This window comes from Dipodomys merriami, unplaced genomic scaffold (genome assembly GCF_024711535.1).
Source record: "Dipodomys merriami isolate MVZ:Mamm:240054 unplaced genomic scaffold, mDipMer1.0.p SCAF_54, whole genome shotgun sequence".
NCBI classification, from domain to species: domain Eukaryota; kingdom Metazoa; phylum Chordata; class Mammalia; order Rodentia; family Heteromyidae; genus Dipodomys; species Dipodomys merriami.
The window spans coordinates 5,542,875-5,556,082 of record NW_027206113.1 but is presented as its reverse complement, the minus strand read 5'-3'; positions in this window follow the sequence as shown (position 1 = coordinate 5,556,082).

Below are 13,208 nucleotides of genomic sequence, written 5' to 3'. Positions count from 1 at the left end.
GGTTAGGGTGAGCGTAATGTTTAGGGTGCGTGTTAGGGTGAGGGTGTTGTTTAGGGTTAGGGTTAGTGTGAAGGTTAGGGTGAATGTTAGAGTTAAGGTGAGGGTGAGGGTTATGTTTAGGGTTAGTGTTCGGGTTAAGGTTAGGATTAGGGTTAGTGTTAGGATTACTGTGAGGTTTAGGGTTAGAGTTAGGATGAGGGTAAGGGTTAGCGTGAGAGTTTGTGCGAGGTTGAGGTTTAGGTTAAGGGTGATGATTCGGGTTAGGGTGAGGGTTAGGTTTAGTTTTAGTATTAGGGTGAGGGTGAGGTTGAGGATTAGGGTTAGGGTTAGGTTTAGGATGAGGGTGAGGGTGAGGGTTATTGTTAGGATTAGGGTTAGTATTAGGGTTAGCCTGAGAGTGAGGATGAGTCTGAGGGTTAGGGTTAGGATAAGGGTGAGTACTAGGGTGAGGGTGAATTTTAGGGTGACGGTGAGTGTTAGGGTGAGGGTGAGGTTTTCCTTTTGTTAAGGGTTATGTTTAGGGTTGTGGTGTGGATTAGGTTGAGGCTGAGGGTTAAGGTGAGGTTTGGGGTTAGGGTGAGGGTTAGGGTTATTGTGAGGGTGAGGGTTAGGGTTATGGTTATGGTGAGAGTTAGGCTTAGTGTGAGGGTTAGGGTTTGGGTTACAGTTAAAGTTAGTGTGAGGATAAGGGTTAGGGTGAGGATTAGAATGAGGGTTAGGTTTAGGGTTAAGGTGAAGGTTAGGGTGAGTGTTAGGGTTAAGTTTATGGTTAGGTTGAGGTGAGTGTTAGGGTTACGGTTAAGGTGAGTGTTAGGGTTAGGGTGAGGGTAAGGGTTAGGGTTTGGGTTATGGTTAGTGTGAGGTTAAGGGTGAGGGTTAAGGTTAGGGTTAGGTTTAGGGTGAGGGTGAGGGTGAGGGTGATGGTTAGGTTTTAGGATTAGTGTAAGGGTTATGGTTAGGCTTCAGGTGAGTTTGAAGTTGATGTTTAGGTTAGAATTAGGGTGAGGGTTAGGGTTTGGCTTAGGGTGAAGGTGAGGGTGAGGGTGAGGGTGAGGTTTAGGGATAGGTTTAGGGTTATAGATAGGGTGAGGGTGTTGGTGAGGCTTAGGTGCAGGATTAGGGTTAGTGTTAGGTTTAGGCTGAGGATGAGGGTTAGTATAAGATTTAGGGTGAGGGTTTGGGTTAGGGTTAGGGTTGGGGTGAGGGTTAGGGTTAGGATTACTGCTAGGATTAGGGTTAGGTTTAGGGTTAGAGTGTGGGTTAGGGTGAGGATTTGGGTTCGGATGATGGTGAGGTTTAGTGTGTGGGTGAAGGTTAGGTTTAGGTTGAGGTTTAGGGTGACGGTCAGGGTTACGATGAGGTTGTGTGTTAGGATTAGCGATAGTGTGAGGTTTAGGTTTAGGGTTCAGATTAGGGTGAAGGTTAACGTGAGGGCTAGGTTTAGGTTGAGGGTTATGGTGAGGGTGAGGGTGAGGGTTAGGGTTAGGGTGAGGGTTAGGGATAGGGTTATGGTTAGGGTTAGGGTGAGCGTAATGGTTAGGGTGAGTGTTAGGGAGAGGGTTTGGTTTAGGGTCAGGGTTAGGGTTAGTTTGAGGGCTAGGGTTAGGTTTAGGGTTAGGGTGATGTTTAGGGTGAGTGTGAGGTTTCAGGTCAGGGTGAGGGTTAGGGTGTGTGTGAGGATTAGGGTTGGGTGAGGGTTAGTGTTAGGGTTAGGTTGAGGTTTAGGGTTAGGATGAGGGTTAGGCTGAGGAGTAGGGTTAGGTTTAAGGTGAGGGTTAGAGTAGTGTGAGGGTTAGGTTTAGGGTTAGGTTTAGCGATAGGGTGAGCGTAATGATTAGGGTGAATGTTAGGTTGAGGGTGTGGTTTAGGGTCAGGGTTAGGGTTAGTGTGAGGGCTATGGTTAGGGTTAGGGTTAGGGTGATGTTTAGGGTGAGGGTGATTGGTAGGGTGAGGTTGAGGTTTCAGGTAAGGGTGAGGGTTAGTGTTTGTGTGAGGGTTAGTTTTAGGGTGAGGGTTAGGATGAGGGTGGAGTTTAGGGTGAGGGTGAGGGTTAGGGTTAGGGTTCGGGTTAGTGTGAAGGGTAGGGTGAGGGGAGGGTTAGGGTTAGGGTGAGTGTTAGATTTAGTGTGAGGGTATGGGTGAGGTTTAGGAATTGGCGATGTTGAGGGTAAGGGTTAGGGTGAGGTTAGGATTTGGTTTAACGTTAGGGTCATGGTGAGGATAAGGGTTAGTGTGAGGTTTAGCGTGCGGGTGAGGGTTAGGTTACCCTTAGGTTTATGGTGAGGCTTAGGGTCAGGGTTACGGTTAGGGTTAGGGTTAGTGTTAGGTTGAAGTGGAGGGTTAGGATTAGGGTGAGGTTTAGGTTTAGGGTTAGGGATAGGGTGAGGGTTAGGGTTAGGCTTAGGGTGAGGGTGAGTGTGAGGGTGAGATTTAGGGTTAGGCTTAGGGTGAGGGTTAGCGTTAGGTTGATGTTTAGGGTGTGGGTCAGGTTAAGTGTGAGTGTTCGGGTTCTGGTGAGGGTGAGGGTTAAGGTGTGAGTGCTGCTTAGGTTTAGGTTGAGTGTTAGGGTGTGAATGAGGCTTAGGGTTATGGTGAGGGTTAGGGCTAGGGTGAGGTTGAGGGTGAGGGTTATTGTGAGGGTTAGGGTGAGGGATAAGTGCAGGTTTAGGGTGAGGGTTAGTGTTAGTGTGTGGGTTAGGATTAGAGTTAAGGTTAGGTTTAGGGTGAGGATAACGATTATAGTGAGGGTCAGGGTGAGGGCTAGGGTGAGGGTGAGGATCAGGGTGAGGATGAGGGCTGGGGTGAGGTTTAGGATTAGGGTTAGCGTTAATGTTAGAGTTAAGGTTAGGGTGAGGGTGAGGGGAAGTGTTATGCTGAGGGTTAGCGTTAGGTTTAGGGTTACCTTTAGTGTTAATGTGAGGGTGAGGGTTAGGGTGAGGGTGAGTTTTAGGGTTAGGGTGAGGGTTAGGGAGAGTGTGAGTGTTAGGGTAAGGTTGAGTGTTAGGTTTAGGATTAGGGTTAGGTTGAGGGTTAGCGTTAGGGTTAGGGTTACCGTTAGTGTTAATGTGAGGGTGAGGGTTAGGGTGAGGGTGAGGGTTAGGGTTAGGGTGAGGATTAGGGAGAGTGTGAGGGTTAGGGTAAGTTTGAGTGTTAGGTTTGGGATTAGGTTTAGGTTGAGGGTTACGGTTAGGGTTTGGGTTAGGGTGACGTTTAGGTTGAAGGTTAGGTTTAGGCTTAGGGTTATTGTGAGGGTTACAATGAAGGTTAGGGTGAGGGTTAGGTTGAGGGTAAGTGTTAGTGTGAGGGTTAGGGTGAGGTTGAGGGTTAGGTTGAGTTGTAGGGTGAGATTTAGGGTTAGGGTTAGGGTTAGGGTTATTGTGAGGGTTAGGCTGATGTTGAGGGTGAGGGTGAGGGTGCAAGATAGGGACAGGGTTAGGGTGAGGATTAGGGTTAGTGTGATGGTTAGGGTGTAGGTGAGGTTAAGGTTTAGGGTGAGGTATAGGGTGAGGTTGAGTGTTAGGGTTGGGGTAATGGTTAGGTTGAGGTTTAGGGTGAGGGCTAGGTTTAGTGTTAGGGTGTGGGTGTGTGTGAGGTAAAGGGTGAGGGTTAGGGTGAGTGTTAGGGTTAGGGTTAGGTTTATGTTGAGGGTTAGGGTGAGGGGTAGGGTTAGGGTTAGTGTAAGCCTTAGTGTTAGTGTGAGGGTTATGGTTAGGCTTAGGTTTAGGGTAGCCGTGAGCTAAGGGTAAGGGTGAGGTTTAAGATGAGGGTGAGGATTAGGGATAGGGTTAGGGTGAGGGTGAGAGTTAGGGTTAGGGTGAGGATGAGGGGGAGGGTTAGGGTGAGGGTTAGCGTTAGGGTTAGGGTTACCGTTAGTGTTAATATGAGGGTGAGGGCTAGGGTGAGGGTGAGGGTTAGGCTTAGGGTGAGGGTTAGGGTGAGGGTGAGGGTGAGGGTTAGGGTAAGATTGAGGGTTACGGTTAGGTTTTGGGTTAGGGTGAGGTATACTTTGAGGGGAAGTTTCAGCTTGGAGTTATTGTGAGGGTTACAATGAGGGTTAGGGTTAGTGTTAGGTTTAGGTTTTGGGTTAGGTTGAGGGTAAGTGTTAGGTTGAGGGTTCGGATGAGGTTGAGGGTGAGGGTTAGGGTTATGGTGTGTTGTAGGGTGAGATTTAGGGTTAGGGTTAGGGTTATTGTGAGGGTTAGGCTGAGGTTGAGGGTGGGGTGAGGTTGCGAGATAGGGATAGGTTAGGGTGAGGGTTAGGGTTAGTGTGTTGGTTAGGGTGAAGGTGAGGTTAAGGTTTAGGATAAGTTATACAGTGAGGTTGAGTGTTAGGGTGGGGGTAACGGTTAGGTTGAGGGTTAGGGTGAGGGCTAGGTTTAGGGTTAGGGTGAGGATGAGGGTGAGAGTGAGGGTGAGGGTTACAGTGAGGGTTAGGGTTAGGGTGGGGGTTAGGGTTAAGGTTAGGTTTAGGTTGAGGGTTAGGGTGAGTGGTAGGGTTAGGGTTAGTGTGAGCTTTAGTGATAGTTTGAAGGTTAGGGTTAGGGTTAGGTTTAGGGTTACCGTGAGATAAAGGTAAGGGTGAGGGTTAGGATGAGGGTGAGGTTAGGGATAGGGTTAGGGTGAGGGTGAGGGTTAGGGTTAGGGTGAGGATGAGGGTTAGGGTTATGGTGACGGTTAGGTTGAGGGTGAGAGTTAGGGCGAGTTTGAGGGTTAGGTTTAGGATTAGGGTTATGTTGAGGGTTACAGTTAGTGTTTGTGTTAGGGTGACATTTAGGTTGAGGGTTAGGTTTAGGCTTAGGGTTATTGTGAGGGTTAGAGTGAGGGTTAGGGTTATTGTTAGGGTTACGGTGAGGGTTAGGTTGAGGTTAAGTTTTAGGGTGAGGGTTAGGGTGAGGTTAAGGTTTAGGGTTAGGGTTAGGAGTAGGGTGAGTTGTAGGGTGAGATTTAGGGTTAGGGTTAGGGTTAGAGTTATTGTGAGGTTTAGGCTGAGGTTGAGGTTGAGGGTGAGGATGCAGGATAGGGATAGGGTTAGGATGAGGGTTTGTATTAGTTTGATGATTAGTGTGAAGTTGAGGTTAAGGGTTAGGGGAGGGATAGGGTGAGGTTGAGTGTTAGGTTTGGGGTAACGGTTAGGTTGAGGGATAGGGTGATGGAGAGGGTTAGGGTTAGGGATAGGGTGAGGGTGAAGGTGATTGTTAGGGGGAGGGTGAGGTTCAGGGTGAAGTTGAGGTTTAAGCTTAGTTTTAATGTAGGATGAGGTTGAGGGTCAGGGATACGATTAGGGTTAGGGTTAGTATTAGGCTGAGGGTGAAGGTGAGGGTGAGGGTTAGAGTTAGGGTTAGGGTGTAGGTTAGGGTTAGTTTGAAAGTTAGGGTGAGGGTGAGTGTAAGGGTTAGGGTGAGACTTAGTGTGACGGTGAGGTTTAGGGTTAGGGTTAGGGTGAGGGTGAGGGTTAGGGTGAGGTTTAGGGTGAGGGTGAATGTTAGCGTTAGGATGAGGATTAGGGTTAGGATTACGGTTAGGGTGAGGACTAGGTTCAGGGTGAAGCTTAGGGTTAGGGTGAGGGTTAGGTTTAGTGTGAGGGTTAGGGTTAGGTGAGGGTAAGGTTAAGAGTGAGGGCTAGGGTGAGGGTGAGGGTTAGGGTGAGGGTGAGGTTGAGGGTGATTGTTAGGGTGATCGTAAGGGTTATTGTGACGGTTAGGTTTGGGGTTATGCTGAGGTTGATGGTGATGATGAGGGTGAGAGTTTGGGTTGGCGTTAGGGTGAGGGCCATGGTGAGGGTGCGGGTTAGCATGAGCGTGAGGGTGAAACTGAGGATTTCGTTTAGGTAAGTGTTAGGGTTAGGGTTAGGGTGAGGATTAGGTTGAGGGTGAGGGTTAGGGTGAGGGTGAGAGTTAGGCTTAGAGTGAGTGTTAGGGTTAGGGTTAGGTTGTGGATTAGGGTTAGGGTGATGTTTTGGGTGAGGCTGAGGGTTAGGGTGAGGTTGAGGTTTGGGGTGAGGGTGAGTCGTAGTGTGTGGGTGAGGGTTAGGGTTAGGGTGAGCATTAGGGTGACGGTGAGGTTTGGGTTAGGGTTAGGGTTAGGGTGAGTGTTAGGGTTAGGGTTAGGGTGAGGTGTAGTGTAAGATGTAGGGTTAGGGTTAGTGTGAGGGTTATGCTTAGGGTTAGGGTGAGGGTAACGTTTAGGGTGAGTGTTAGGGTGAGGATAAGGTTTAGGGATAGCATTAGGATTAGGGTGAGGGTTAGGGTGAGAGTTAGGTTTAGGGTTAGAATTAGGATGAGAGTGAGGGTTAGGGTTAGGTTTAATGTGATGTTTAGTGTTAGGGTGAGGGTTAGTGTTAGGTTTATGGTTAGGGTGAGGGTGAGGGTGAGGGTTAGATTTTAGGTTAGGGTTAGGGTGATGGTGAAGGTGAGGGTTAGGTTTCGGTTAGGATTAGGGTGAGGGTGAGGGTTAATGTGAGGAGTAGCTTTAGGTTTAGCGTGAGGGTTAGGTTTAGTGTGAGGGTTAGGGGGAGCGTTATGGATAGGACGAGGCTGAGTATAAGGGTTAGGGTGAGGGTTAGGGTGAGGGTGAGTTTTAGGGTGAGGGTTAGGATTTGGGTTAAAGTTAGGGTTAGGGTGAGGATAAGGGTTAGGGTGAGGATTAGGGTGCCAGTTAGGGTTCGGGTTACCGTTAGGGTTAGGGTGAGGTTTAGGGTGAGGGTTAGGGTTAGGGATAGCGTTAGGTTGAGGTTGAGATTTAGGGATAGGCTTAGTGCGACAGTTAGTGTTAGGGTGAGGTTTAGGTTTAGGGTTAGGGTTATGTTTAGGTGAGGGTGCGGTATAGGGATAGTGTTAGGGTGAGAATAGGGTTAGTGTGAGTGTTAGGGTGAAGGTGAGGTTAAGGGTTAGTGTGAGGGATAGGGTGAGGTTGAGTGTTAGGGTAAGAGTGACGGTTAGGGTTGGGGTTAGGGTTACGGTTAGGGGGAGGGTTAGGTCTAGTGTGAGGGTTAGGGTTAGTGTTAGAATTTGGGTAAGGGTAAAGATTAGGGTTCAAGTTAGGGTGAGAGTGAGGGTTAGGGTTAGCATGAGTGTTAGGTTGAGTGTTAGGGTGAGGGTTAGGGTTAGGATTAGGATTAGGGTTAGGGTAAAGCTAAGGGTGAGGGTGAGGTTTAGGGTTAGGGTTTGGGTTAGGGTTCGCATTTGTGTGAGGTTTAGGAATAGGGTTAGGGTTAAGTTGAGGGCAAGGGTTAGGGTGAGGGTTAGGGTAAAGTTGAGCTTTAGGGATTGGGTTAGGGTTAGGATAATGGTGCGTGTGGGTCTGAGTGTTAGAGTTAGGGTTAGTGTTCTGGTGAGGTTTAGGGTTAGGGTTAGGGTTAGAGTAAGGGTGATGGTTAGGGTTAGTATTAGGGTTAGGGTGAGGGTGAGGATTAGGATTAGGGTTAGGGTTTGGGTTAAGCTGAGGGTGAGATTGAGTGTGAAGGTGAGGGTGAGGTTTAGGTTTAGGCTTTGGGTTAGGGTTAGGGTGAGGGCAAGTGTGAGGGTGAGTGTTAGTGTGTGATTGAGGTTGAGTGTGAGGTTTTAGGTTAGTTTAGGTTTAGGTTTGGGTTAGTGTTAGGGTTAAGGTGAGGTTTAGGGTGAGGGTCAGTGTTAGTGTGAGGGTTAGGGTAAGTTTGAGCGTTAGGGTTAGGGTTATGGTTACCTCTAGGGTGAGATTTAGGGTTAGGGTTAGGTTTAGGGTTATTGTGAGTGTTAGGCTGAAGTTGAGGGTGAGGGTGAAGGTGCGGTAAAGGGTTAGGGTTAGGGTAAGGGTTAGGGTTAGTGTGAGGGTTAAGGTGAATGTGAGGTTAAGGGTTAGGCTGAGGGATAGGGTTATGGTAAGGGTTAGGTTGAGGGTTAGTGTGACGGTTAGGGTTAGGGTTAGGGTTAGGGGGTGACGGTTAGGGTTAGGGTTAGGGAGAGGGTTAGGTTTAGTGTGAGGATTAGGTTTAGGGTTAGGTTTAGGATTAATGTGAGGGTAAGTGTTAGGTTTAAGGTTAGGGTGAGAGTGTGGGTTAGGGTTAGGGTTAGAATGAGTGTTAGGGTGAGGGTTAGGGTGAGGGTTATGGTGAGGATTAATGTGAGGGTTACGTTTAGGGTTAGGTTTAGGGTGAGGGTGAGGGATAGGGTGAGGGTTAGTTTAGGGTTAGGGTTAGGGTGAGGGTGAGGGTGAGGTTTAGGGTTAAGTTTCGGTTGAGGTTTAGGTTTAGGGTGAGGGCTAAGGTGAGGGTGTGGGTTAGGGTGAGTGTGAGGGTGAGGGTGAGGTTTTCAGTTAGGTAAGGATTAGGGTTAGGGTTAGGATTAGGGTGAGGGTCAGGTTTAGGGTTGGGGTTAGGTTTGGGTTTAGAGTGAGGTTTAGGTTTAGGGTTAGACTGAGGGTGAGGGTTAGGGTGAGGGTTAGGATTACGGTTAGGGTAAGGGTTTGTTTTAGGGTGAGGGTTAGGGTTAGGTTGAGGGTGAGGTTTAGGGTTAGGGTTAGGGTTAGAGTGAGGGTTAGTGTGAGGGTTAGGGTTAGGGTTAGGGTGAGGGTGAGGGTGAGGGTGAGGGTTAAGGTTAAGGTTAGGGTGAGGGTTAGTGTGAGGTTTAGGGTTAGGGTTAGGGTGAGGGTTTGGGTTAGGGTGAGGGTTAGGGTTAGGTTTAGGGTTAGGGTTAGGGTGATGGTTAGGATGAGGGTTAGGGTTAGGGTTAGTGTTAGTGTTAGGATAAAGGTTAATGTGAGGGTTAGGGTGAGGGTGAGGGTTAGGTTTAGTGTTACGTTTAGGGTGAGGATTAATGCGAGGGTGAGATTTAGGGTTATGGTTAGGTTGAGGGTGAGGGTTAGGGTTAGGGTTAGGGTGATGGTGAGGGTGAGGGCTAGGGTTAGTGTTAGGGTGAGAGTGAGGGTGAGGGTTTGCCTTAAGGTTAGGGTTAGTGTGAGGATAAGGGTTAGGTTGAGGGTTAGGTTGAGGGTGAGGGTTAGGGTTAGTGTTAGGTTTATGGTGAGGGTTAGTGTTAGGGTTAATGTTAAGCTGAGGTTTAGTGTGAGGGACAGGGTTTGGGTTAGGGTGAGATTTAGGGTTAGGCTTAGGGTTCGGGTAAGTGTTAGAGTTAGGGTGAGGGTTATGTTTAGGGTTATGGTTAGGGTTAGGGTGTGGGTTAGAGTGAGGGTTAGTGTTAGGGTTAGGATTAGGGTGAAGGTTAGGGTGAGGGTTAGTGTGACGTTTAGGTTTAGGCTGAGGGCTACGGTGATGGTGAGTGTTAGGGTGTGTGTGAGTGTGAGGGGGAGGGTTTACTGTTGCTAAAGGTTAGGGTTAAGCTTAGGTTGAGGTTTAGGTTTAGGGTGAGGGCTATGGTGAGGGTGTGGATTAGCGTGAGTGTGAGGGTGAGGGTGAGGCTTTCAGTTACGTAAGGAATAGGGTTAGGGTTAGGGTTAGGATTAGGGTGAGGGTATGGGTTAGGGTTAGGTTTAGGGTTATGTTTAGAGTGAGGTTTAGGTTTAGGGTTAGGCTGAGGGTGAGGGTTAGGTTGAGGTTAGGGTTAGGCTTAGGGTAAGGGTTTGGGTTAGGATGAGTATTAGGGTTAGGGTTAGGGTGAGATGTAGGGTTAGGGTTAGTGTGAGGGTTAGGGTTAGTGTGAGGGTTAGGGTTAGGGTCAGGTTGAGGGTAAGGTTTAGGTTGTGGTTAGTGTGAGGCTGAGGGTTAGGGTTAGCTTTAGGGTTAAGGTGAGGATTAATGTGAGGTTTAGGTTTAGGGTTAGGGTTAGGGTGAGGGTGCGGGTTACGGTGAGAGATAGGGTTAGGGTTAGTGTGAGTATTAGGGTTAGTGTGAGGGTTAGGGTTTGGGTTAGGCTTAGGTCAGTTTGAGGTTAAGGGTTAGGTTGAGGGTTAGGGTGAGGGTGAGCTTTTGGGTTAGCGTTAGGGTTAGGGTGAGGATTAATGTGAGGGTTAGGTTTAGGGTTAGTGTTATGGTGAGGGTGAGGATTAGGGTGAGGGTTAGGTTGGGGTTAGGGTTAGGTTTACGGTGAGGGTGAGGGTGAGGTTTAGCATTAGGGTGAGGGTGAGGTTTAGGTTTAGGGTGAGGGCTACGGTGAGGGTGTGGGTTAGGGTGAGACTGAGGGTGAGTCTGAGGTTTTCAGTTAGGTAAGTATTAGGTTTAGGGTTAGGGTTAGGGTGCGGGTAAGGGTTAGGGTTAGTGTTAGGTTTAGGATGAGGTTTAGGTTTAGGGTTAGGCTGAGGGTGAGATTTAGGGTGACTGGTAGGGTTAGGGTTAGGGTAAAGTTTTGGGTTAGTGTGAGGGTTAGGGTTATGGTGAGTGTGAGTGTGAGGGTGAGGGTGAAGGTTAGTGTTAATGTTAGGGTGAGGCTGAGGGTTAGTGTGAGTGTTAGTGTTAGGGTTAGGGTAAGTGTTAGGGTTAGGGTGAGGGTTAGTGTTAGGGTTAGGGTTAGGGTGATGGTTAGGGTTAGGGTTTGGGTGATGATGAGGGTGAGGATTAGGGTTAGTGTTAGGGTGATGGTGAGAATGAGGGTTAGCCTTAGGGTTAGGTTTAGTGTGAGGATAAGGGTTAGGGTGAGTATTATGTTGAGGTTGAGGGTTAGGGTTAGTGTTAGGTTTAGGGTGAGGGTTAGTGTTAGGGTTAGTGTTAAGGTGAGGGTTAGGGTGAGGGTGAGGGTTTGTGTTAGGGTTAGCGTTAGGTTGAGGGTTAGAGTGATGGTTAGGGTTAGGGTTAGGGTGAAGTTTAGGGTGAGGGTTAGTTTGATGTTTAGGTTTAGGGTGAGGGCTACGGTGATGGTGAGTGTTAGGGTGTGTGTGAGTTTGAGGGGGAGGGTTTCCTTTAGGTAGAGGTTAGGGTTATGGTTAGGGTGAGGATTAGGTTGAGGGTGAGGGTTAGTTTCAGTGTTAGGGTTAGTGTGAGAGGTAGGGTTAGGGTAAGTGTGAGGATTAGGGTTAGGGTGAGGGTTAAGTTTAGGGTAAGGGTCAGTTTGAAGGTAAGGGTTAGGTTGAGGGTTAGTGTGAGGCTGAGGGTTAGGGTTAGCTTTAGGGTTATGGAGAGGATTAATGTGAGGGTTAGGTTTAGGGTTAGGGTGAGGAAGAGGATGAGGTTTAGGGTTAGGGTTAGGGTGAGGTTTAGGTTTAGGATGAGGGCTACAGTGAGGGTGTGATTTAGGGTGAGTGTGAGGGTGAAGGTGAGGGTTAGGGTTTGGTTTAGGTTTAGGGTGAGGCTTAGTGTGAGGGTTAGGGTTAGGGTTAGTGTAAGGGTTAGGGTTAGGTTGAAGGTTAGGTTTCAGGTTAGGGTTAGTGTGAGGGTGAGGTTGAGGGTTAGGCTTAGGATTAGTGTGAGGATAAGGGATCGGGTGAGGTTTAGTGTGAGGGTTAGGATTAGGGTTAGAGTATGTGTTAAGTTTAGAGTGAGGTTTAAGTTTAGGGTTAGGGTTAGGGTGAAAGTGAAGGTGAGTGCTAGTGTTAGGGTTATTGTGAGGATAACATTTTGGGTGAGGGTTAGGTTTAGGTTTAGGTTTACAGTTAGGTTTAGGTTTAGGGTTAAGGTGAGTGTGAGGGTTAGGGACAAGTTTAGGGTTAGGGTGAGGGTTAGGGTTAGGGTGAAGTTTTAGGTGACGGTGAGTGTTAGGGTTAGGCTGAGTTTGAGTATGAGTGTTAAGGTGAGGGTGAGGGTGAGGGTGATGGTGAGGGTTATTGTTAGGATTAGTGTGAGGTTTAGGTTTAGAATTAGGGTTTGGTTATGTGTTAGGGTGACGGTGACAGTGAGGGTGAGTGTTAGGGTTAGGATTAGTGTTAGGGTGAGTTTCAGGTATAGGATTAGGGTTAGGATGAGGGTTAGATTTAGAATTAGGTTTAGGGTTAGGGTTATTGTTAGGTTTAGGGTTAGGGTTAGGGTAAGAGTGATGTTTAGGGTTAGGTTAGGGTGAGGTTTAGGTTCAGGGTGTGGGCTATGGTGAGGGTGAGGTTTAGGGTGAGTTTGAGTGTGAGGGTGAGGGTAAGGGTTACGATTTGGGTTAGGATTATGGTAAGGCTGAGGGTGACAGTGAGTGTGAGGATGAAGGTTAGGGTTAGTGTTAGGGTTAGGGTGAGGGTGAGGTTGAGGGTTAGGTTTAGAACTAGGGTTAGGGTTAGAGTTAGGCTGAGGGTGATGGTGAGGGTGAGGGTGAAGATTAGATTTAGGTTTAGGGTTAGGGTTAAGGTGATGGCTAGGGTGAGTGTGAGGGTTATGGTGAGAATGAGGGTGAAGGTGAGGGTTTCGGTTAGGGAAGAGTTAGGTTTAATGTTAGGGTGAGGATTAGGTTGAATGTGAGGGTTAGTGTGAGGGTGAGGGTTAGGGTGAAGGTTAGGATTAGAGTTAGGGTGAGGGTTAGGGTTAGGGTTAGGGTGAAGGTGAGGGAGAGGGTGAGAGGTAGGGTTAGGGTTAGTGTGAGGGTTAAGGTTAATGTTAGGGTTAGGGTTAGGGTTAGGGTCAGGAAAAAGGGTAAGGTTTAGGTTGAGGGTTAGTGTGAGGGTGAGGGTTAGGGTTAGCTTTAGGGTTAGGGTGAGGATTAATGTGAGGGTTATGTTTAGGGTTATGGTTAGGGTGAGAGTGAGGTTTAGGGTGAGGTTTTGTGTTAGGGTTAGGGTGAGGGTGAGGGTGAGGTTTAGGGTTAGGTTTAGGGTGAGGTTTCGGTTTAGGTTGAGCTCTATGGTAAGCGTGTGGGTTAGGGTGAGTGTGAGGGTGAGGGTGAAGTTTTCAGTTAGGAAAGGATTAGGGTTATGGTTAGGGTGCGGATTAGGTTGAGGGTGAGGGTTAGTTTTAGGGTTAGGGTTAGGGAAAGGGTTAGGGGTAGGGCTTTATTGAGGGTTAGGGTGATGTTTAGGGTGAGGCTGAGTGTTATTGTGAGCGTGAAGGTTCGGGTTAGGGTGAGTGTGAGGGTTAGGGTTAGGATTAGGGTTTGGTTAAGACTTAGGCTGAGTGTGAGGGTGGTGGTGAGGGTTAGGGTTAGGGTTAGGGTTAGTGTTAGGGTTAGGGTTAGGGTGAGTGTTAGGGTTAGGATTAGGGTTCGGGTGAGTTTTAGATATAGGGTTAGGTTTAGGATGAGGTTTAGATTTAGAATTAGGGTTAGGTTTATTTTTGGGTTTGGGTTAGGCTTAGGGTAAGAGTGAGTTTTAGGTTTAGTTTTAGGGTGAGGTTTAGGTTCAGGGTGAGGGCTATGGTGAGGGTGAGGTTTAGG